Source organism: Schistocerca gregaria, chromosome 6, assembly GCF_023897955.1.
Source record: "Schistocerca gregaria isolate iqSchGreg1 chromosome 6, iqSchGreg1.2, whole genome shotgun sequence".
Lineage (NCBI taxonomy): Eukaryota > Metazoa > Arthropoda > Insecta > Orthoptera > Acrididae > Schistocerca > Schistocerca gregaria.
Window position 1 is genome coordinate 149673667 of NC_064925.1, and position 26298 is coordinate 149699964.

The following is a 26298-nucleotide window of genomic DNA, read 5'->3' on the forward strand; positions in this document are numbered from 1 at the left end:
AGTATGAAATGTCAGAATGAAATTAGCAAATAATAATAATATTAAAAAAAACATGCGCCCTACCTCAAGATCGAAACTTCGACCTCTGCACCAACTACCGACTGCACCAACTGCCCAGCACATGTGATATGTGCTGACGGAAGTAGTTACCATACATTTGATTGCATTGTTTCCAGATTGCCTCACTTTAACGTCCTTGAGCAGTGGTAAAAACTGCTGTTTTGAAGAGCGCGCCGTAGCGCATAGGGTGAAGCAGTCGCCCTCCGGTTCTGTCGGTGGCACCGCTGTGGCAATCGCAGCTTTGGCGTCTCCCTCTGGTGGGAAAGGGGGAAAGTTTGCCTGTTCACGTGCATTTAAGGGGCGCTATGAACTCGTCAGTTGGCCAGACTGAGTCGGTCAGTCTGGGTCAGTCTCTCGTCCCCAGTTTGCTAGTGTGTTTGTCGTCCGCATTTGTGAGGCATGTCTGTCTGTCGCCCGGTCGGGGCTTAGTTCCTGCATCTGAGTCTGAGCGTTAGGCCGCCAGTCTGCTCGAGTTGCTAAGGCAACGGTCATTTGCAGTTGCATCGATGTTGGTCGGTCGCGCACTGAGACACAAGATGACTTGTCCGCCTTCAGCGTCGGCGCATGTGAGGTCGCCGTATAGCGAAGGGTAGGGGCTTCGCGGTCGACACGAGAGTAACAGGAGTCAGCCCACGACATCAGTCTGGCCGGTGCGAGCTGCTACGCCGTAGTGTAACTGGTTCTCCGAGCGCTTCTGGGCCCCTTCAGTTACCATTTTGTAAATCTTGGCTCGGTCCTTTCCTGGTGCAGGGATGTCGTTTTGCCAGTGGGCGTGTTTCCTCTGTAGGGTTGGGTCCGAGCCAGTATTTCCGCCATCGTGTGGAAGTGAGTAGGAAATTCACCTGAAGTGCAGTCAAGACGGAGCAGCAGTCGCGGACGGAGCAGCGGGCAGTCGGTCGGTTAGTGCGGACCAGGAAAGACGGGAGATCGGCGCGCCTTCCTGCGTCCGTTGAAGCGGCTGGAAGCGGACGGTTCGTGAGAGCGATCTAGGGGTGCTGCGTCAGGTCTTCTGCAGGAATCGCACTTTATTATAAGTTAAATGATTGGTGATATGTTGTTTTGTTTACTTGTTAAATTCTACTTGTTTTCTTGGTCAGTCTCTCGTCCCCAGTGTAGTGGGACGTGAAATTGAAGCGTCATCCATCCACCAGTGCCAGCCCAGTTTGCAGGTGAATGTAAGTTTAATTTAGTGTTTTGTTTAGGTATTTTGTAATATTTATTATTGTTGTGAATTATCTATAGTTTTGTTTTTATTTTTATGTTTCATGTACGGAGAGGGCGGCGCAACGAACGGAGACAGCATCTTCGCTGCCGGGACCAGAGAGAAAATTGCTAGCCACTATACGTCGCGGGTCGACAGCCAAAGAGAAACAGAAGATCCTGAAACCGAGTTGTTGCATCGTGCTTCTAAAAACTGAAAAAATAAGAATTTGTAATGTTTCTACAACAATGACGTCATAGAAAGTTTAATCATGTTGTAAATGTTCAGTCCTACCTTGTCAAGACTCAGGTTCACGTCTATATGTAGTATATAGGAAGATAATAAACTAGTGTATACTGCAAAAGTTTAAATACGTGTTCCGAGAATTTATTTATGAAGATTTATTGATTTATTTGACAAGATTGTTAATTTTGACAACGGTCATAGCGAGTTTGAGTCTTAAAAGTTTATTCAATGTGGTTTTAAGATTTATTAAAGCAGATTCTTGCGTTAATATAGTCTCGGAGAAAAAGCAAATGACATCTAAATTGACAAAAGTTTGCGCAAACCAATTGGACTGAGTGACGTAATTCTGCGCATACGACTCAAATGATGATGTTTTAATTACAGTTTCGTTCAAGAACCATTCAGCGACCACTTATAAAAAGAGTTTAAATAATTCTGAAGTGTTTTGTAACTGACGTTGGTGACGAAGTCTGCACATGGTCATATGTCAAAAGAAAATCATTTATACAAAACTTACGTCGTTACACTACACCAGCTTGCTCGTCTGTCTCTCGTCCGCATTTGTTAGGCAGTTAGTGTCTGCCTGTCTGTCTGCCGTACGTTAGTAGCTGTCTCTGCCATGTTTGTCGGATTCGGTACGTTAACGAATTGATTGCTTGAAGTGTAACGATCTGCTTGCTGAAATATGTTTTTATCTTGCCTCTCATCTTGAGAGGCGGTATATGAGTACTATAGAGCATGTTTGGTCAACCTTGTACAATTTTATGTAAGATTGCGTTTCATGGGCTTTTATTTAAATGGTCATTATAGTATATAAAATTCCCACCCTTCAACCATAACACTTTTCTTAGAAGTTAAAATCAATTTGCACCTTCGGTGGCAAGTTAATCTTTTAATTTTAGTGCTTTGTACGATTTCCATCCCTCCTACGGGGTGCATAGCTTGGGTGCTTGTGTGAATTGTTAAAGCTTTTACTTTAAAGTAATCTGGTGTGTTGCAGATATGCACCTGTGTAGTCTTTCAGAGGTTGTTGTGAGCGGTCGTGACTACGGCCGTGTCAAAAGGGAGAGGCAAGATTCTCAGCCCAAAACCTCATACACTTAAAAATTTGTTTCTTTCTGCCTCTGAATAAATTGTATCTTGATATTTAGAGGGTGCTTTCTGTTTATAATTTTAAACCTGTTTCTTAAAAAAAAAGGCTTTTGTAAATAAAATTTCCATTTGTTAAAAGAAATTTAATTTTGATTTCATCATTTACTCCTTGTAACAACTTCCACGCTCACATAGTGTGATTAAATGTGTAAACGTTCTTGATCAATCGCTAGTAAATAAAGTAAATTCTTAAGAAAAGTTTTGAAAGTAAATTCACGGTTCAGTCCTTTTTATGCCGGATGTACTCGTTGGACGAAATTTTGTGACAGACATTTTTTTTATCGCTCGCATGTGAGGAGTCGCGCTGCGAAGGCCAATTGCACGAATTTCGCTTCACCCTGTATGTCAATACACCTCAAAATTGCTTCAACGTCTTCCTTTAATCCGACCCGGTGAGGATCCCCAATACTCGAGCACTACGAAAGAGTGGGACGCACTATCGCTTTATACGCGGTATCCCTTATAGATCAGTCACAATTTGTACATTTCTACCAACAAAGCGACATTGACCATTCGCCGTCCCTATTGCCGAACTTACTTGCTCCTTCCATTTCATATGACTTTTTAACGTTACGCCTCGGTATTTAATCGATTTGACTGTGTAAAGCGGTACACCAATAATACAGTATTCGAACATTACAGTAACATTTCCCCAATTATCCTATTAACTGACTTTTTCTACATACGGAGCGTCATGCCATGTATCTCACCACAGACACTCTAAGTCAGGGCTTCCCAACCTTTTCAGCTAGCGGACCCCTTTTTCAGTCGAAAATCCATGGCAGACCCCGAGTCAGTCAAGAGCATAGTAACTTCAAATTTCAGAGCAAAACCAATGGGAAGTGATAGCTTCTTAATGCAGGTTCCATGTTCCCAATGACCTCCCCCCCCCCCCCCCCCTCACACCGAAGTATCAATAGTCTTTAGTTTAGAGATGAATGAAAACAACTTGAAATTAACGATCCAATTTGTATTCCCACTGTATCAAGACACTTACTAGTGGATTTACTCCCTTAGTTCAACACACTGTAACCTGATTAAAATTAATTGGTAATTGAAATTTCACAGGATGGAGCTTTCTTCTTTCAAGAACAATTGACGTCACGTCCAAACTGTTCACTGTTGACAAGCTGTCGCACTATGGTCTTTTCACTTCCTCTATTTGGCTACTGTTGTGAAAGGAGCATGCATATTTCGTAAGCATATTTCGTAACAGTCATGTGTGTGTTTGTGTGTGTGTGTGGTTTTTTGTGAAATCCGAAGAAAAATTTTCAAATGTATGTAAAGTCTTCCGTTGGTCGTCCTCCCTCCTCATTCATTTCAACTGGAAACTTCCCTTGGTGTGAAGGCGATGGAGAAACTGCAGCCTTCTTCAATGATCCTGACTTCAGCCACCGATCCATGTTAGAAGTAATAAACTAGTCAAAAATCGATTTATGAAACAGGTAGTGAACTGACGAGGCACGTTTAACATTTAATGATGCCTGGGGCCGCATACGTGCCAGCGAGCACTGTGATTGGTTGACAAAGCTCGCTCCATGCATGCGTAAAAGGTTTCAACGCACCTAGCGCCGTGAGCCGGCGTACAAATGACCACCGTATTGTTGGTAAACAGTCGATGAGAGAAGCCGCATTTTCCGGCACTAAACTGTGCTTACATTCTCATTTAGGAACCACAAAGGCTGCTTGGGGATACAACTTGAAGTAATGTAAAGTCTTCCGTTGGTCGTCCTCCCTCCTCATTCATTTCAACTGGAAACTTCCCTTGGTGTGAAAGGATGGAGAAACTGCAGCCTTCTTCAATGATCCTGACTTCAGCCACCGATCCATGTTAGAAGTAATAAACTAGTCAAAAATCGATTTATGAAACAGGTAGTGAACTGACGAGGCACGTTTAACATTTAATGATGCCTGGGGCCGCATACGTGCCAGCGAGCACTGTGATTGGTTGACAAAGCTCGCTCAATGCATGCGTAAAAGGTTTCGACGCACCTAGCGCCGTGAGCCGGCGTACAAATGACCACCGTATTGTTGGTAAACAGTCGATGAGAGAAGCCGCATTTTCCGGCACTAAACTGTGCTTACATTCTCATTTAGGAACCACAAAGGCTGCTTGGGGATACAACTTGAAGTAAAAGTACACTTGCTTTTTACGCGAAAAAAATAGTGATGAATTTGATTTTCACATTTCTATTCAATAATTTTACTCATTATTTTACACGATTTCGTGCAAGGTGGCCGCGGACCCCCTAGAAAGAGCCGGAGGACCCCTAAGGGGTCCGCGGACCACACGTTGGGAAGCCCTGCTCTAAGTCACTCTACAGCCGCTTAAAGCAACAGTTTCGAGTGTACCACATCATCAGAAAATAGCAAAAAATTGTTGCTCACTATATCCTTCAGATCGATATAGAGAACAAGATCGGTACTATCACAGCTCTCCAGGGCACTCCTTACCATACCCTTGTCTCTAATGAACAGCCGCCGTTCACGACGGCGTACGGGATTCATATAATGTTACTTAAAAACCGTCTTGATTGCAAATATTTTTATTCATATGACCGGTTTCGGTTCATTCAGAACCATCTTCAGATCTGATATTTCAGTTACAGGAGTAACTCGTCCAAATCCAGCAGTTTTCAGATGTGACGTAGCATGTGAAAACTGCTGTATTTGGACGAGTTACTCCTGTAACTGAAATATCAGATCTGAAGATGGTTCTGAATGAACCGAAACCGGTCATATGAATAAAAATATTTGCAATCAAGACGGTTTTTAAGTAACATTATAATTTCACTGATTGCTGTTGTCCCAAAAGACATTATGTCTGTTTTTGCAAAGTACGGGATTCAGTTACAAAGTCTTCGAGCAACTCACATATCTGAGAACCTAACACTCATGCTGCAGTGGAAAGCCGTTTCAAACGCTTACGGAAAATCTAGTAATATGGATTGGGTCTGCCCATCATCCATCGTTCGCAGGTTGTCTTGCGAGGGAAGGGCAAGCTGAGTTTCGCACGACCGTTGCTTTATGTATTCGTGCTGGTATGTGGACAGAAGCTTTTCTGTCGCGAGGACTTTTGCTTATGTTCGAACTTAGAGTATGCTCAAGAACTTTGCAGCAAACGGTGTAAGGATATCAGTCTATAATTTTGCTACTCTGTTCTTTTACACTTACAATACACAGAAGTTATTTCCAGCCGCTTGAGACAATGCTCTGGGCGAAAGAATTGTTATAAATGCAAGGCAGGTAGGGGATCATTGTGCAGGTTACCCTCTTTAAAATCGAAATGGGATGACATCCGGACCTGGAGACTTACTTGTTTTCAATTCTTCCAGTTGGTCGTGGACGCTAGGTGTGCCTGTTTTGTGGCCTCCATACGGGAGGCTGTGCGAGAATCAGCCGATGGAACTTCTGTACAATCCTCCTTGGTCATAAGCCAAAACGATCAATAAGAGCTTCACTTCTAAGCTTTCCTATTGAGAAACATCGGAAAGCTGCAAGAAAAGTTTCTTAGCTTGAGTGGCCAAAACCGCATAAAAGTAATTTCAAAAGAAACAGATGTGTCCCATCACGGTCCTTTGTAACTCTGCATCAAAGTGCACTTGATGACTGGTGGTAACAGGTCTAAACATTAACGAAACACAAGCTGCTAATTAAACACTGTTGTGCAACCGACAGTTGTCATTAGCGTAATTCCAAGATCCTTAAATGAGATATTATTTGGCAAACTTCCAACTCTTAAACTGAGACGATACATGCTCTAAGAGAGAGAGAGAGAGAGAGAGAGAGAGAGAGAGAGAGAGAGAAACGACAACGCACCACGAAGGAACTGTAGGACTGGGACAGAAATCCGTATGTATGACGTACATATATCGAAAAACGAGTTATTGCAGTTTCATAAAAAAATGATGATTTATTCAAGAGAAAGAGCAAAACAAATTGAGCAAGTCAATAATCCTTTGGTCCACCTCCGGCCCTTATGCAAGCAGTTATTCGAATTAGCACTATGTTTTTGAAATGGCCTCTTGAGATACACGTGCAAATTCTGTCCAACTGGCGCGTGAGATGGTCAGAATCCCCAGTTGCTTAGAGAAACCTGCCCCTAATACTCCAAATGTTCTTAGTTGGAGAGAGATCCGGTGACGTTCGTGGCCAACGCAAGCTTTAGCAAGCATGACGACAAGCAATAGAAACTGTCACCGAGCCCGCACCACTGTGCTGCAGGAGTGCCACGGATAACAACCAAAGGGACCCTCCTATAAAAAATGGCCCCCAGACTATCACTACTGGTTGCCGGGCCGTATGGTGGGGCAACTGTCAGGTTGGTATCTCACCGCAGCCCGGAGCACCTCCAGACACGTCTTCGGCCTGTAATCTCTTTGTCTTTAGTAGAATTCTCTTCCGTGATGAGTACAGTTTCGAAAAGAGCCCTGATGACCAGCAAAGACGTGTCTGCAGACTGCGGGTTACCAACCTGATTGTCGTCCGTCATACGGCCTGACAACCAGGTATGGTGGTTTTGGAGTGCCATTTCTTTTCGTTGTCATCTGCGGCATACTTACAGCATAGCGGTATGTCGAAGATATTCTACACCCGTTACAGCGCCATTAATGGCTACCCATCTTAGGCCTACTTTTCAGCACGATGATTACCATCTGCACTCGGCGAGAGTTTGTACTGCTTGCCTTCGTGCTTGCCAAACTCTTCCTTGGCCAGCAGCATCGCCGGATCTCTCTCCATTTGAGAGAGTTTAGAGCATTAGGGGGGACAGTTGAAAAGAATCCCTCAGGAGGATATCCTACAACCCAATCAATCAACTTCATGCCAAATAACTGGTAGCATTAAGGCCAGACTTGGATCAACGGGTTACTGACCTGCACAATTTACAAAACTCTTTCTCTTGAATTAATGATCCAAATTTTCTGAATTTCTAATCATTTGTTTGTCTGCACATGTAAATTACATCACATTCACCGATTTCCGTCCCATTCGGATAATTCCTTTGTGGTGAACTTCTTTTTGTCTTGGATTGTGTGTGTAACAAATACAGTATTTATCGAGTCATTCATCTGCTGCTATCGTATGTTCCTTCATTATGTATAATCAAAGTGAAAATGAAGGAAGAAGGCAAAATCAGGGGTTGAATTTTCGGAACAAAGGTGACAAAAAAGGGACAGAGATTACACTCCAGGGAACCACAGAGAAGACGTCAAACATATTAACACATAACAGAAAGGAAAGGTTAGAGTTATACGAGCATATTTTCAGATTACCGCCAACGAGACTCACCGCAGAACTCTGAACATAAATACAAGTCAACAATAGCATGGACAACGCAAACAAAACTTGATGTAAGGAAAGCACAATTCGAGGCAATTGCAACTCAAGACAGAGAAGTCTGCAGAGTCAAGACAAGATATCCAAGTGGAATTTTAGGCCAGAGAATAAAGTCTCAAAGTGAACTGAAAATAGAGAGCCTTGGAGGATGAATGAGGGAGTCGTTTCATATCGGAAAGAATGCTCAAATGAGGCAGAATGCTTTTCGTGATCCTAAATATATGTAGAATGAATGTTAATAAAACCGACAAAGTGAAAAGACGGGTTCCTGACTGGAAATGGAGGAATAAAGTTCCTGTGAACATGTGTCCGGAAATCACCGTTACCACGAACATGGCGATGACGAATGAAAGATCCTCAGAATCCGTGCCGTGTGTTATTGGTGCAGCGTACTATAAGCACCAGAAAGGTCCGGCATTCATATCGAGAACAAGAAGAGATGGCGTTTGTGTACGGCCAAGCAGATGGAAGGGGTAGACAGGCAGTACGGCTGTACCAAAACAAGTACTATGACAACATCACACAACATTTGAAGCCCTTTTTGGGGGTTTGTGTGATCACGGTTCCTTTGAGTCAGACGAACGTGCAGAGAGGCGCCGGGCGGGGTGTACATCAGATTTGGAGGACCAGATTATACAGCATATTGAGAAGAACCCTAGTACACGCTCCAGGCAAGTTGTCGGCCAACACGATGTAAGCCAAAGTACTTAAACCCCTGGTTGTATCCTCTGGGGGCATTTGAAAAGCGTTGTGTGTGCTGAACCCCTTCCTGATGTGCAGATCCTTCAACAACGTGTTCACGGCGCTTGTGACGCTATTCGGAAAGAGGTCTAAACGCGCGAAAGAGTGCGGCAGTGTACTATGCGACGAATGCATTGCATCCCAAGAAGGCTACTTTGAACATTTATTGTGTCGTGGATGCAAGGCAGCTCTGTACTGAGTTCCGGGAAAATTTACTGGCGTTGCATGCGCACCTTCCATTTCCGGACACATATTCATGGCACATTATTTCCTTCATTTTCAGTCAGCAATCCATCCCTGCAGTTTTTCGGTTTTATTACTGCTTGCTCTGTATATACACCTCGAAGTATTAATTAAAGAGCAGCTACTTACGGAGGTCTACCGTGGGATGTAATTATCGTATGGTAGCGAAACTCGCTACATATGATAACTCGGTAATGCGGAATCGATTCACGTTGAAAAACAAGCTGCCCCACTTGTGGCCACCAGGAGCAAATCTGGCGCTTGAGTTGCTACAATAATAATTATAAAAGGCGGCAATTTTATTTACGCACTGTCTTTTAAATAGATATGATGGTATCTATGCAAAGAAACGTAATGATGCTAAAATGCTTTAAATTCTTGCTATGATTTAATCTTTAAAATTTAATAATTCTGTTCCTGTTAATTTTTAATTAATTAACTTGCGTCGTTCAGATTTCGTAACGCTGACGGCGTTAAAATTTAAAGTTGTTCAGTCCCTGTTTTGTTTTATTTCAATTGTTGCGAGCCAGCAATGGTGAAACGCTGTTCGCTTTCAAGTCTATACATTTATAAAAATCAGGTCCAGGAAACACTTTTGTGATCACGGTTGCGATTTAGACGGTATTCGCGTAATTGTACTGATTAAGAGTTACCGTTTCCGAAAGATGCAGGTTCGATTAAAGCTGTGTGCACTTTTGCGCGTATAATGAAAATATTCCTAACATGTCGCGTAACAAAAAGTAACATGCGAATCACAACCGTGGTCAAACGAAGAAAATACACTACTGGAAATGGAAAAAAGAACACATTGACACCGGTGTGTCAGACCCACCATACTTGCTCCGGACACTGCGAGAGGGCTGTACAAGCAATGATCACACGCACGGCACAGCGGACACACCAGGAACCGCGGTGTTGGCCGTCGAATGGCTCTAGCTGCGCAGCATTTGTGCACAGCCGCTGTCAGTGTCAGCCAGTTTGCCGTGGCATACGGGGCTCCATCGCAGTCTTTAATACTGGTAGCATGCCGCGACATCGTGGACGTGAACCGTATGTGCAATTGACGGACTTTGAGCGAGGGCGTATAGTGGGCATGCGGGAGGCCGGGTGGACGTACCGCCGAATTGCTCAACACGTGGGGCGTGAGGTCTCCACAATACATCGATGTTGTCGCCTGTGGTCGGCGGAAGGTGCACGTGCCCGTCGACCTGGGACCGGACCGCAGCGACGCACGGATGCACGCCAAGACCGTAGGGTCCTACGCAGTGCCGTAGGAGACCGCACCGCTACTTCCCAGCAAATTAGGGACACTGTTGCTCCTGGGGTATCGGCGAGGACCATTCACAACCGTCTCCATGAAGCTGGGCTACGGTCCCGCACACCGTTAGGCCGTCTTCCGCTCACGCCCCAACATCGCGCATCCCGCTTCCAGTGGTGTCGCGACAGGCGTGAATGGAGGGACGAATGGAGACGTGTCGTCTTCAGCGATGAGAGTCGCTTCTGCCTTGGCGCCAATGATGGTCGTATGCGTGTTTGGCGCCGTGCAGGTGAGCGCCACAATCAGGACTGCATACGACCGAGGCACACAGGGCCAACACCCGGCATCATGGTGTGGGGAGCGATCTCCTGCACTGGCCGTACACCTCTCTTGATCATCGAGGGGACACTGAATAGTGCACGGTACATCTAAACCGTCATCGAACCCATCGTTCTACCATTCGTAGACCGGCAAGGGAACTTGCTGTTCCAACAGGACAATGCACGTCCGCATGTGCTCTAGAAGGTGTAGGTCAACTACCCTGGCCAGCAAGATCTCCGGATCTGTCCCCCATTGAGCATGTTTGGGACTGGATGAAGCGTCGTCTCACGCGGTCTGCACGTCCAGCACGAACGCTCGTCCAACTGAGACGCCAGGTGGAAATGGCATGTGAAGCCGTTCCACAGGACTACATCCAGCATCTCTACGATCGTCTCCATGGGAGAATAGCAGCCTGCATTGCTGCGAAAGGTGGATATACACTGTACTAGTGCCGACATTGTGCATGCTCTGTTGCCTGTGTCTATGTGCCTGTGGTTCTGTCAGTGTGATCATGTGATGTATCTGACCCCAGGAATGTGTCAATAAAGTTTCCCCTTCCTGGGGCAATGAATTCACGGTGTTCTTATTTCAATTTCAAGGAGTGTATATGATGACATAAATGTTCTTCGCTGTTATTCAGGTCAGGTTTAGATTAAACACCGCAATTTTCAGTCTTTAGAAATCAAAAAACGATACACTTTGTTTTGAATAACTTGTATTTACCTTTTCTTATACAATATGGTGATTGTCCGCAAGGATTATCTTTCTCTCTCTTTCTTTTATAGCCTTTCTACATTCACATTACATTCATTGACTTTTCTTTCTCCACCGACCAGTACGAGAACAAAATCCGCCGAGACAAAATGTCTTACATAGAATCAGCTCTCACTTAACAATCATATACAGCTTCACAGTACAAACAATGCTAGTTTATTCCGTGCACTAGGAAGTCTTTGATTCACTGAGCATAAAAATTATAATTACATTTTTAATATCGTCAATTCTTCTTGTTGTTGTTGTCTTCAGTCCTGAGACTGGTTTGATGCAGCTCTCCATGCTACTCTATCCTGTGCAAGCTGCTTCATCTCCCAGTACCTACTGCAACCTACATCCTTCTGAATCTGCTTAGTGTACTCATCTCTCGGTCTCCCTCTACGATTTTTACCCTCCACGCTGCCCTCCAACGCTAAATTTGTGATCTCTTGATGCCTCAAAACATGTCCTACCAACCGATCCCTTCTTCTAGTCAAGTTGGGCCACAAACTTCTCTTCTCCCCAATCCTATTCAATACCTCCTCATTAGTTACGTGATCTATCCACCTTATCTTCAGTATTCTTCTGTAGCACCACATTTCGAAAGCTTCTATTCTCTTCTTGTCCAAACTAGTTATCGTCCATGTTTCACTTCCATACATGGCTACACTCCAAACAAATACTTTCAGAAACGACTTCCTGATACATAAATCTATATTCGATGTTAACAAATTTCTCTTCTTCAGAAACGCTTTCCTTCCCATTGCCAGTCTACATTTTATATCCTCTCTACTTCGACCATCATCGGTTATTTTACTTCCCAAATAGCAAAACTCCTTTACTACTTTAAGTGTCTCATTTCCTAATCTAATTCCCTCAGCATCACCCGATTTAAATTGACTACATTCCATTATCCTCGTTTTGCTTTTGTTAATGTTCATCTTATATCCTCCTTTCAAGACACTGTCCATTCCGTTCAACTGCTCTTCCAAGTCCTTTGCCGTCTCTGACAGAATTACAATGTCATCGGCGAACCTCAAAGTTTTTACTTCGTCTCCATGAATTTTAATACCTACTCCAAATTTTTCTTTTGTTTCCTTTACTGCTTGCTCAATATACAGATTGAATAACATCGGGGAGAGGCTACAACCCTGTCTCACTCCTTTCCCAACCACTGCTTCCCTTTCATGCCCCTCAACTCTTATTACTGCCATCTGGTTTCTGTACAAATTATAAATAGCCTTTCGCTCCCTGTATTTTACCCCTGCCACCTTTAGAATTTGAAAAAGAGTATTCCAGTCAACATTGTCAAAGGCTTTCTCTAAGTCTACAAATGCTAGAAACGTAGGTTTGCCTTTTCTTAATCTTTCTTCTAAGATAAGTCGTAAGGTCAGTATTGCCTCACGTTTCGACGGAATCCAAACTGATCCTCCCCTAGGTCTGCATCTACCAGTTTTTCCATTCGTCTGTAAAGAATTCGCGTCAGTATTTTGCAGCCGTGGCTTATTAAACTGATAGTTCGGTAATTTTCACATCTGTCAGCACCTCCTTTCTTTGGGATTGGAATTATTATATTCTTCTTGAAGTCTGAAGGTATTTCGCCTGTCTCATACATCTTGCTCACCAGCTGGTAGAGTTTTGTCATGACTGGCTCTCCCAAGGCCGTCAGTAGTTCTAATGGAATGTTGTCTACTCCGGGGGCCTTGTTTCGACTCAGGTCTTTCAGTGCTCTGTCAAACTCTTCACGCAGTATCGTATCTCCCATTTCGTCTTCATCTACATCCTCTTCTATTTCCATAATATTGTCCTCAAGTACATCGCCCTTGTATAAACCTTCTATATACTCCTTCCACCTTTCTGCCTTCCCTTCTTTGCTTGGAACTGGGCTGCCATCTGAGCTCTTGATATTCATACACGTGGTTCTCTTCTCTCCAAAGGTCTCTTTAATTTTCCTGTAGGCAGTATCTATCTTACCCCTAGTGAGATAAGCTTCTACATCCTTACATTTGTCCTCTAGCCATCCCTGTTTAGCCATTTTGCACTTCCTGTCGATCTCATTTTTGAGACGTTTGTATTCCTTTTTGCCTGCTTCATTTACTGCATTTTTATATTTTCTCCTTTCATCAATTAAATTCAATATTTCTTCTGTTACCCAAGGATTTCTAGCAGCCCTCGTCTTTGTACCTACTTTATCCTCTGCTGCCTTCACTACTACATCCCTCAGAGCTACCCATTCTTCTTCTACTGTATTTCTTTCCCCTATTCCGGTCAATTGTTCCCTTATGCTCTCTCTGAAACTCTGTGCAACCTCTGGTTCTTTCAGTTTATCCAGGTCCCATCTCCTTAATTTCCCACATTTTTGCAGTTTCTTCAGTTTTAATCTACAGGTCATAACCAATAGATTGTGGTCAGAGTCCACATCTGCCCCTGGAAATGTCTTACAACTTAAAACCTGGTTCCTAAATCTCTGTCTTACCATTATATAATCTATCTGATACCTTTTAGTATCTCCAGGGTTCTTCCACGTATACAACCTTCTTTCATGATTCTTAAACCAAGTGTTAGCTGTGATTAAGTTGTGCTCTGTGCAAAATTCTACTAGGCGGCTTCCTCTTTCATTTCTTAGCCCCAATCCATATTCACCTACTATGTTTCCTTCTCTCCCTTTCCCTACACTCGAATTCCAGTCACCCAATACTATTAAATTTTTGTCTCCCTTCACTATCTGAATAATTTCTTTTATTTCATGGTACATTTCTTCAATTTCTTCATCATCTGCAGAGCTAGTTGGCATATAAACTTGTACTACTGTAGTAGGTGTGGGCTTCGTATTTATCTTGGCCACAATAATGCGTTCACTATGCTGTTTGTAGTAGCTTACCCGCATTCCTATTTTCCTATTCATTATTAAACCTACTCCTGCATTACCCCTATTTGATTTTGTGTTTATAACCCTGTAGTCACCTGACCAGAAGTCTTGTTCCTCCTGCCACCGAACTTCACTAATTCCCACTATATCTAACATTAACCTCTCCATTTCCCTTTTTAAATTTTCTAATCTACCTGCCCGATTAAGGGATCTGACATTCCACGCTCCGATCCGTAGAACGCCAGTTTTCTTTCTCCTGATAACGACATCCTCCTGAGTAGTCCCCGCCCGGAGATCCGAATGGGGGACTATTTTACCTCCGGAATATTTTACCCAAGAGGATGCCATCATCATTTAATCATACAGTAAAGCTGCATGTCCTCGGGAAAAATTACGGCTGTAGTTTCCCCTTGCTTTCAGCCGTTCGCAGTACCAGCACAGCAAGGCCGTTTTGGTTAATGTTGCAAGGCCAGATCAGTCAATCATCCAGACTGTTGCCCGTGCAACTACTGAAAAGGCTGCTGCCCCTCTTCAGGAACCACACGTTTGTCTGGCCTCTCAACAGATACCCCTCCGTTGTGGTTGCACCTACGGTACGGCCATCTGTATCGCTGAGGCACGCAAGCCTCCCCACCAACGGCAAGGTCCATGGTTCATGGTTCATGGTTCTTAATATCATGAAAATAAGGTTTGACATCGTCGTAATATTATTTTCCATCGTTGTAGCATTATATGCTGCACGTTGTTAATGCCGGCCGGTGTGGCCGAGAGGTTCTGGAACCGCTCGACCGCTACGGTCGCAGTTTCGAATCCTGCCTCGGCAATGGATGCGTGTGATGTTCTTGGTTAGTTAGGTTTAAGTAGTTCTAAGTTCTAGGGGACTAATGACCTCAGATGTTAAGTCCCATAGTTCTCAGAGCCTTTATTTTTTGACATTATTTGTATAACGTCACGACAATGACTCTGCCATCTGACAAGCCATTACGTGAGTGAACAGTATGGCTATCAAGAAGACAGACGGTGCGCTGACGGTGAAACTGTTTTATGTGAACGGTAGCAATTACAGTGCTGTGTTGAGGTAGGATCGTCGCCTTAAAGGTCAGAGGAGAGTCCTGATTTCATTAAATCGTGCAAAGAAGATGATAATGAAAATAGGAAACACAGGTCAGATTGGTATGGTATCTGGAAGGGAAAGGCCATCTATACCGGTGGGAATTACTGACGAGGTTGTTGTTGTTATAACTGGCCATGCTGCACGTGCCCCTGGGTAGTGCCAGGGCTCGTACGGTGCCATATGAATTTTCAGCCCCTTGGTCAATAATAAGAAATTTTCTGTGGTCCATTTTTCACTGGTACCCCTACGAGATCCAGACGGTGCAGCAGCTGATACGTCACGATCTTCAGCCACGTTCTGAATTTGCTCTTCGAGTTCTGGCACGAATCGAAGTTGACGACATGTGACTGATATGTGGCCGGGCAATATCCTATAGAGTGACGAGGCACATTTTTCAGTAGATGGTCAATATACAGGACTGCCACATTTGGTTCACCGTTAAACCGCGTGTTGTGTTCGAAGAGCCACTACACTCGCCATATGTGAATGTGTGTTGTGAAACCACAAGCATCACTGTTCCCGGTCTGTTTTTCTTTAAATAGAATGCGCCTAGAGGGCATGTAAGCGTGAACTGGTGACGTCTGCAGCTTATCGAGACCCTCTTGTACAGCATGTGATTCACGCTTTAGAAGAGCGTAGCTGAATGGAAATTACTTTCAGGCAAAATCGCGCAGTACCTCATGTCGCTTACTCCCCCCCCCCCCCCTTAAAATATCCCCTTAATACACCTTCCACAAACGTGTTACCTCCAGAGGTTTTCTAGATACATGGCCTGCAACATAACGAGGTGAAACTAGGTGACATTTGGGTCTTTGTATACCTAAAAGAACGCTTTTATGAGGCAATTTCGATCTCTACCTGGTCCACAGGTGCACAGAAACTCGTTGCTCGGACCCTATTGGAACTGCTGCTGACAACAGTTGATCACGTCGTTTTGTAAATGCAGCTTCTGACCGAGATCTCCGCTGGTCATATTCAATAAACTGTCTAAGTGGCGGTTAGTAATAAAATTAAAGTAATACCTGTGGTATCCATAGTTCCTATGCGACAGCGTACGTGCACGCTCGTAGGCTGGCGCTACGAGAGCCACCACAGCGCCCTCTAGCCGACGCTGTGGAGCTCAAAGGGCGCCGCTCTGATTTCTGCTCATTTCATCAAGAGCAGACGGCCTGGAAACATCGCTTCACCTTCAGAGTGTGTTGACTTGCTATTGAGATTTTGTACTACTTACACTACTACTACATCATCGCAAAGTGATGTAACCATTTATTAATTTGTTTTTGCTTATAGGAAACATCTTTAAATTAACACGCAGTACCGAAGTGCTTCACGTTTCCTGCTCCTACTTGCTTCCTTCATTCGGCCTGCAGATCCACGCGCCGCCTTCCTGGTCGGATACAAAGATGCCTTTCTCTCTTGTTAGTCATTCTCTATCCATGCCTCGTTCCTAATCCATAACGTATTAAAACATTTCTATACGCCTTTCTTGTAGGGCTATTTACAGCGCGAGAGTTGCACTTGATGACCGAAACTAGAACCAATTTTTGCAGCATAAATTGTTTCCCCAATAACGCTATAGTATATCTATGAATTTCCCCAGTGTTGTCTGGTGCCAGAATGAGGCGTATTGACACCAAATGTAGTGGGTCGATGCCAGTAGTAGGCGTATTAAAACTCGTCCGACTTTTCGAATTATTTATTCGTTTCCACTACAGATCTTCGTTCACCTCGGTCCACGTCACAGGCCCCGCATTGCTGAGGCCACTGCAACCTGCCACCTGTGCAACGCAACACTGTGTCGTGCCGGCAAATGTTCTACTACTGTAGAGTTTCGATTACGTCAGGATGGCTGCGCCAGCAGCCGACTCAGCGGCCACCGTCCCTGTTGACCCTGCGCTGTTCCGCCGGGAGCCTGGCGGTTCGAGCTGCTGCTTCTTCCTCGTCTGGCATAGCTGGTAACGTGGCGGCAACGACCGCCCCTGTTCCGGCATCTGAACCTGCGGCCCTCACCTTCTAAGTCTCAGGCATGTGTCGGGAGCCGAGACGACTGTCTGCAGTAGCGAGCGAAAGAGTGGCCCGCCTTGGCTGGCTGCGGACCCCGCGTCGGCCTCAGAGGGTCGAACAACGACCCGCCGTGGATTGAGATGCTGTCGCCCCATCTGTTGGCGCGTGTCGCCGGCAGTGTGACGCGTCCCGCCACCCAGGAGAGCTGCCACACTTGAATGCATCTCCTTAGAAAACCACACCCATTTATCTACATCTACATCTACATGACTACTCTGCAATTCACATTTAAGTGCTTGGCAGAGGGTTCATCGAACCACAATCATACTATCTCTCTACTATTCCACTCCCGAACAGCGAGCGGGAAAAACGAACACCTAAGCCTTTCTGTTCGAGCTCTGATTTCTCTTATTTTATTTTGATGATCATTCCTACCTATGTAGGTTGGGCTCAACAATATATTTTCGCATTCGGAAGAGAAAGTTGGTGACTGAAATTTCGTAAAAAGGTCTCGCCGCGACGAAAAACGTCTATGCTGTAATGACTTCCATCCCAACTCGTGTATCATATCTGCCACACTCTCTTCCCTATAACGTGATAATACAAAACGAGCTGCCCTTTATTGCACCCTTTCGATGTCCTCCGTCAATCCCACCTGGTAAGGATCCCACACCGCGCAGCAATATTCTAACAGAGGACGAACGAGTGTAGTGTAAGCTGTCTCTTTAGTGGACTTGTTGCATCTTCTAAGTGTCCTGCCAATGAAACGCAACCTTTGGCTCGCCTTCCCGACAATATTATCTATGTGGTCCTTCCAACTGAAGTTGTTCGTAATTTTAACACCCAGGTACTTAGTTGAATTGACAGCCTTGAGAATTGTACTATTTATCGAGTAATCGAATTCCAACGGATTTCTTTTGGAACTCATGTGGATCATCTCACACTTTTCGTTATTTATCGTCAACTGCCACCTGACACATCATACAGCAATCTTTTCTAAATAGCTTTGCAACTGATACTGGTCTTCGGATGACCTTACCAGACGGTAAATTACAGCATCATCTGCGAACAGTCTAAGAGAACTGCTCAGATTGTCACCCAGGTCATTTATATAGATACTCGGCTACGCGGCACTGTTTTGCTAACGCATCGCTCCGAGTCACGTACGCCCCATGCCACGGTTGCGCCAGTGGGGCCCTTCTTCCTATAGTTCGCGACATGCGAACCTCTGCGTTTACGCTTTTCAGCGGACTGATGGCCCCTGTGGCCTCCATTTCACTTCGCAACCGCTGGTCAGCGTAACTTAGTGCAATCCGGCCCCCACCTGGCTGTAACTCGTGCTCTCCGAATATCGCACAAAACTAACTTTCCCTATCCTCAACGGTGGTGCCTCTACACCGGGCATATGATAGTTGGAGAAGCAGCACTTTACTTATAACCTCACGGCGTATACACAGGGTGTCTTTGCTAAGAATAGTTAGGCGCATTTTCTCTGGCGTTTCTGAAGATATTTGCAATTTCTTTTTTGCAGTGTGTAGCTGGAGTTAGCCCAAACACATAAAGTTACTGTACAGTACGTCTTTCGTGCAACGTCCATTGTCAACCGAAAGCGTCTGTCTGTTTCTTGTTGTGAACAAAATGATCCTTAATGTAGAATTATACGCGCCTATTCCACAAAGGGGTCCCAAATTAGTCTAGTGCGACATTTGATTCATCGTCTTGAACTAACAGAGTCGATGAGTAACCAACATTACTGTAGTGACAGCAACGACCAGGCCCGCGCTGACTGCTACTGCTATGTAGCAACGAGCAGTTCAGTCACTGCCGAAGTACTGGCTATTCTTTGTGTTTCACTGTCACTGTTAGTTCATATCGATAAACAAATACCGCACTGCATTAATTTGGAGCCGCTCTATCGAATGGGCGTGTAAAATTCAGCATTAAAAGTCATCTTTCTCAAGTGGTGGCAGGAAACAAATAGTCGACATTGGGCGTCGCATGAGGCACGTGAAGAGCAGCATTCTCTTGGGCTGACTGCAGCTACACACGGCAACAAGGAAACTCCAGATACTGCCGAAATACCAGACAAAATGGAGCTGACGACTCCTGAAAGACAGCCCGTATATATCCAGAGGGCGGAAGAATTTAGTTCTCTTTTTTAGCAGTAACTTTAAGGCAAATCCTTGTTGAGGAAACACGCATCATGACCAGGAATAGCAAAGTACCAGACCCGTCTTGCTAATATATATCCATCGATTACGGAAGTAACAGGTTATTCATGCGCTCTTTAGTTAACTATCCACTGTTATTCGTTTCAGTACAGATGCTCCGAGAACGCATGGCAGATAGTTTCTATGCAACTTCTTAACTCAATGCCTCCTGTGTTTCCTGGAAATAAGCTTAAAGTCTACTATTTCATGCCGGCCAGAGTGGCCTAGCGGTTCTAGGCGCTTCAGTTGGAACCGCTCGACCTCTACGGTCGTAGGTTCGAATCCTGCCTCGGGCATGGATGTGAGTGATTTCCTTAGGTTAATAAGGTTCAAGTAGTTCTAAGTTCTAGGGGACTGATGACATCAGCTATTAAGTCCCACAGTGCTCAGAGCCATTTGAACCAATTTTTTTTTTGTTATTTCATGGCTGAGTTAAGCTGTGAGTCCAGTCGGGACTCGAACCAGAAACCTTTGCTTTTCGCGAGAGAAATCTTTATAACAAGTGCGCTATCTAGCCTCTACCCATAAACCGTCCTCACAGCTTTGTTTCCGCCAATTCATCTCCCCTACTTTCCCAACGTCTCCTTAGTTCTCCTGCATACAGTCTCAGTCCAAAAGTTTCCTGCATTCGTTTTATTCCTGGAACACAACCGACTATAGTGCAGTAACAACAGTGGCAGCTTGAACTAAAAACTACAAATAAGAGACGTGCGTTCGAACAGTCGCTTGTGGGGAGACGGTATGAAGTAGTGGGTGCACCGCCATGATGTGTCAACGTTCATGTATCAGAAATCGTAATGGAACAGATTCTCTAAATCAAGTGTTCAAGACTTCGTAGCGCAAGTTTTAGGTCGAGTGCGAATCACACGGGTGGTTGTTTCGTGTACCAGACTTTTCATCTCAGAGTAGCAATTACATCCTACGTCCTCAATTATTACAATTATTAGCTGAATGCATTCCAATCTCTGTCCTCCTCTACAGTTTATACCCTCTAAAGCTCCCTGCAATTCCATGGAAGTTATTCTCTGATATTTTACCAGAAGTTTTGTTACACAGTCCCTTCCTCTTGCCAGTGTTTTCTATTAGTTCCTTTTCTCTCCGATTGCGCCAAGAACCTTCTCATTCCTTACCTTATTGGTCCACCAAATTTTCATCAATCATTTGTAGCACCAAACCCCAAATGCTCCGATTCTGTTCTATTCCCGTTTTCCCACAGTCAGTGTTTCACTGCAATACTACGCTGTGCTCCAAACGCACATTCTCAGAAATTTCCTTCTGAAATTAAGGCCTATATTTGATACTACTATAATTCTCTTGGTCAGAAATACCGTTTTCGCCTATCCTTGATATATTTTTATGTTCTCCTTGCTCCGTCCATCATCGATTATTCGGATGACTATTGCGTGATCGCCAATTCTGATATCAAGTTTATCGCTGTTCTTACTTCTGCTAACTCTCATTATTTTCGTCTTTCTACGAATTATTCTCAATCCATAGTCTGTTCTCATTAGATTAATTCCATTGAACAGTAATTCCTCTTCACCTTCACTGATGACAGCGATGTCTTCAGCGAATTTTATCATTGGAATCATTTCACCCCGAATTGTAATCCTACTCTTGAGCCATGTTTTTATATTTGTTCACTGCTTATTCGATGTATAGATTGAACAATAGGGGCGGGAAACTACGTCCCTGTCTTACAGTCCTTTTAATCTGAGCACTTCGTTCGTGGTTTTTCAGTCTTATCGTTTGCTCGTGGACATATGTATTGTACATTACCCGTCTTTCCCTATAGCTTACCCTCATTTTGCTCAGAATTTCGAACACCATGTACCATTTGACAGTGTCGAACATTTATTCCATGTCGACTGCCTTTCTTTGCCTTTCCTGAACCCAAAGTAATCGTCCTCTAACAGACTCTCAGTTTTCTTTTTCCATTCTTCTGTATATTACTCCTTTCAGCACAATAATGCATGAACTGTTTAGCTGATTGGCTGGTAACTTGTCGAATCTTGTTATCTTCAGAATTGTTTGTATGATGTTTTCTTTCCCGAAAGTGAGGTGGTTTATCGCCTGTCTCATACATTATACACACCAGCGTCAATATTCGTTTTGTTGCCACTTCTCCCAATGATTTTAGAAATTCTGATGGAATATTATCTTTCCCTTATACCGTAGTCAAAAACTCCTTTAATCTCGAATACTGTAAGCGACAGAAAAGTGAAAGGCAGAGACATTCAAATTGCTATCTATTTCAGTGAATATTAAACTTGAAAAGTTAAACTTCGAACGTATGTTACTTGAATGTTAAGTTAAAGAGTAATGTGCTTCAAAGAAGTTTTTCCCCTTGAGTAAGAGCGCCTTTAGATATATCTAAGCTTCCAGTACTCTCCAGCTATGCCTATGTTTAATAATTTTTCTAGTATGATGTAGGTTAGCACAGTTCTAAACATTCATGATGGTGTCTGTTTGTTCTATATCGTGTCTCCCTACCACTTTCGCGCAACGACGCTCTGAGCATGTTTTTTAGGGAATTGACAAGTTTGAACCTGGGACCTGTTGTTGGTAAGGAGACACCAGACCACACATGACATGTAGAATTCAGAAGAGTTCAGTGAGACAAGAGACGATATAACCAAATACTAAATGATCTCAGCGTCAGCTCCACTGCACTCCCTGTAAAAGAAACTTAATAATAACTAAATTTAGTGGAAGGGGTTCAAGGCTTTCCTATTTTTAGTTAGCTGGTAAAATAACGTCGAAAAAGCAGTTAAGTTTACCATTGGAAATTTTATTCAACTCACAAAACATCAGTTATAAATTGCACTATTGATAAAAGGAAATGTTTTAATACAGGATGGTAAAAACCAACTACGAATATTCCCTGAGTGGGTTGCCAAGTTCTACAATCGATCTAAGGATGACCTATGCCATATCACATCTATAATCTAGGTTTAAATTAAGTTCCACAAAAGAGAAAACTATCAAAATGGTCTACAGTGATCCTCAAGTTTCTTTAATTACTTATCTAACTTGTCGTAAATTACAGTGGCTGATGTGGCTTCTCAACAACCACATAACAGAAAAATCATCGCGTTTCAGATTTTTACTTCAAGTGGCAAATGTGAACACCATGAGCTGTAATTCACGATCGACACTAGTATTACGCAAAAAAGGGGGTGTAACAGATGAGACTTCTGCAGTTCCGAGTGCAGCCTTATGCGCTCAAAAATGCGGCATCGCGTGCGTTCATTACCTTGTCTGTGTTTAGGCAGCGTGAGGGCAGCGGCGGGAGTACAGCCCGCTCACCTCGCCATCTCGGAAGCAACTCCCCTAACTTCTCCTTACTACAATTTGACGAAGTTGGTTAAAAAAACTATCTGGCTGAGTCTTCATCTGACCAATCAGGGTCTCAACGTTAACATTAAGCTCCGCCTACAAAAATTCTGTCTATCCAATGAGAAACGTTATACTTTTCGTGGTGGGGCAATGTTTTTAAAGTATGCAACGTAACAGAGACGCGAAAAAGTCTCACGCTAAAACCTGCAGCTGGTGTGGTCCTTTTAGCGTTATCGTAAGATCTATACTGTTCTTCTGGAGGGCTCTAGCTTTTAACATGGGCTGCAGGGTGGTCTTTGACGTAACAGAGACGCGAAAAGTCTCACGTTAAAACTTGCGGGTGGTGTGGTCTTAGCGGTAGGCGGGCGACGTGGGTGTCCAGTCTGTCCCTTATCGTAAGGCCTTCTAGCTTAACACGGTTCTGCTCTCGGCTTCTGTTCTCGTTTCTCCCCTCGGAACTGCGTCGGTCTCACGGTGGGAAGGTATGACATGCATTTAGGCATGCTTGTGTTAGTCTGTGGTATTCCATTTGCTCACTCGTTACTCGTATTACTTTGGTTAATTTAATGTCACAATTTATTTGGAGCTATGTGACATACTACTGGATTTGCTTATCATGCCAGGGTTTTCATGGAAGGTGTTGATTTTGCCTGACACCTTACACAGTCGCCGTAACAATCTAGTGTTAGCCATACGAGGCTGTACTCTCAGCACTCCGCATCACTGACTTTGCCCGCCCCTCTCTTGAAAGCTTATTTCAGTTTATTTCCCACGTTACACGCGCTTGGCCACCTACTTTCGTAGCACTCTCTAGGATGTTTGAATGCAGTCGTCTCGAAGTAACAGTCATAAAGCCGCTGAGACGAAGTTGTTAAAATGATGAAATTTCTCACGTTTGAATAAATATTTATTTCCACACGATGGCTGTCTTTAGCAAAACTATGACTTTCGTGTTTCTGTTCTCAAGATATTACCCCTTAACGCTTAAATAAACTTAATACTCTAACTACGGAATGGCTACTGTGCAGAATGCAATTAGAACCGCGCCAACAACACCTGTTTCTATTCTACTATCTCAGACCATTTTAAAAGGTATTGTTAATCCAATGACAAGGACGCTATATCTGCAAAGGGTAGAATCACCTACACAGAGTCTATTCTCGCAGTTATTTTCTTTCGCTGCGGCAAACACATTAATTCCAAGGGCACTGATATTCATAAAGACGATTAACGACAAGCAAGCAGTGAACACTGTATCAGACTCTGCGAAGAACACAATAACAGCAAAGAAGCCACCGCTCAGTAAGCTTAACTGTACAGGATGCTCAATGCCTAGCTATACAGGATGCTCAATGCCCTCAATATAAATGTTGCGAAGCTTGCAACAGCAGCAGATACAGTCACTAAGTGTATCATTAGGCAACAGTATGGCTTAGTAGGGCAACTCCACTGGATGTTAGGGTGCAGTAGAGCTTTCCTGTTCCGTCACGGCAGCTAAAGATCTCAGCATTTCCGGAAGTCTCACTGGAAAACCCCGAGAAGGACCCGTAAACCTTCTGCTAGTCCGACTCAAAACCAGTCACCATACAAATTTACAAGATAATTACTTGGTAAGTTTGAATCATTGATAACCTACATGGTTATGATTGATAAACGACACGGCTTTTAAATTGGAAGAGTTGTCTTTAAAATCACGGCTACAAACATATCGGTATTACATTACTATAATCGTTCTTTCCATAAACAGATAAGTTTTATGGCATTCGTAATTGTCCACTCGTGTTTACTTCCAGAGTTGGGTGTAATTAAGAATGTTCAAAATTCGAACCTTGAACTCATCGGCGGGACTTCAACGGCACAACGGTGGAGAAGGGAATGTGAAGATCTCGAGGGTCTAAAAGACGGAAAAAAGGAAGCTCTTCTTGGTGAAGAAGCTAATGGTACGGAATAGGAACTGGATTGCTCACAAATCTCGGAATGTTGTGGGATGGAATACATGAAACCAATAAACTTTTATTAGGTAAAATCAGAGCGTCAGTTCCTGAAAAGGATCGGATTTGTCCACCCGTGTGACATCGTTGTCCATTCGAATCTTCTGAATCGGAAACGTAACTTACAAATGATAACAGAAGTCTATTCAGGTTTTACACCGTCACTACATTATTTGAACACCAGAACAGGTGTCACAGATTGTTTACAGAATCTACGGTGTACTCTCACCTGTTCACTAATCACATCAGTAAACACCTCATCCAAGGTCTTCCGCATTCGACTGGCATATTCACAGTTCTTGTATTCCCATCACTTGGGCTTTCTTTTAGTTTATGCCACTTCATATTTGAACAGAAGGTTCACATCGTAACTACAGTCACTGCCATAGCTCCACTTGAAGTCCATAGAGGTGTGCGTCATGATGTCCATCCTCAATATTGATGATTATCGTACAAATATTTTAAAAAATTTACTCTCTCCCATTTCCCATTCATGTTTGATTACATATTCCGAATCAGATAATTTTATTAGGTATTATCATTTGTCTCTTGGCTAAGTAAGAGCTGAAGGCTCGAATATGTATAAATACAATTAGTGCAACATTTTACATAACAGTCTCCACTCTAACTCGCTTACCAGCTGTCATACTAATAGAATTTAATGATTCACAGCGGTGAAAACAGTTAACTACACGCCACACGTATAGCACAAAATTATCACGCTTCAGTTAGGTGTTGTCTAGAATCCATGAAAATGAAGTTTCACAGACCATTACTGAGTATAGCTAATCTGGCGATCCTTGCTCGGAAATATAAACTTAACACTATACACAGAAATCATTAATCGCTAAATGAATAAAACGCATGACTATTACAGACTCTCATCTCTGTTGAAAAATTAATCCGAATTAGTACATATATTCATATAAAATCAGAAATTACCCCCTTGTTTCCTTAATTGTTAATGACACAGTAATAAACTTACATATTGTTAAGAAAACAAACACAATACATCTGCTAAAATCTTCATATTCACACTTCCTCTGAGATTCGATTCCTCAAAAGAACTATCGCTTTATATCCTGATGTGAGTGCAACCCCCGCCCCCTTTATCTTGTCCTTTCATGAATAGCCTAGTAAGTAAGCTCCAGGTTGTTGAATTTTTAGTAATAACAAATTTACCAGCATATAATAGTTGTCATTTCTTATTTCTTCTCTTCAAGAACAAACATTTCAAATGATTCCGCAAGAGTACTTACTTGCCCACATTACATGTTTGTAACCGCTTTCTCCTTTTATCATATGCCTGTTTCCGATTTTGAGCTTGTTCAGACAGATTGACTGATGACTGTCGCATTTTCTCCTCCCACCGAGGACTCTCAAGTGGTATCCTGGGAATTATTTACACCCGCGCTCTCCTCTCTTCTCGCCAGAAAATCAGCTCCGCTGGTGTGAACTG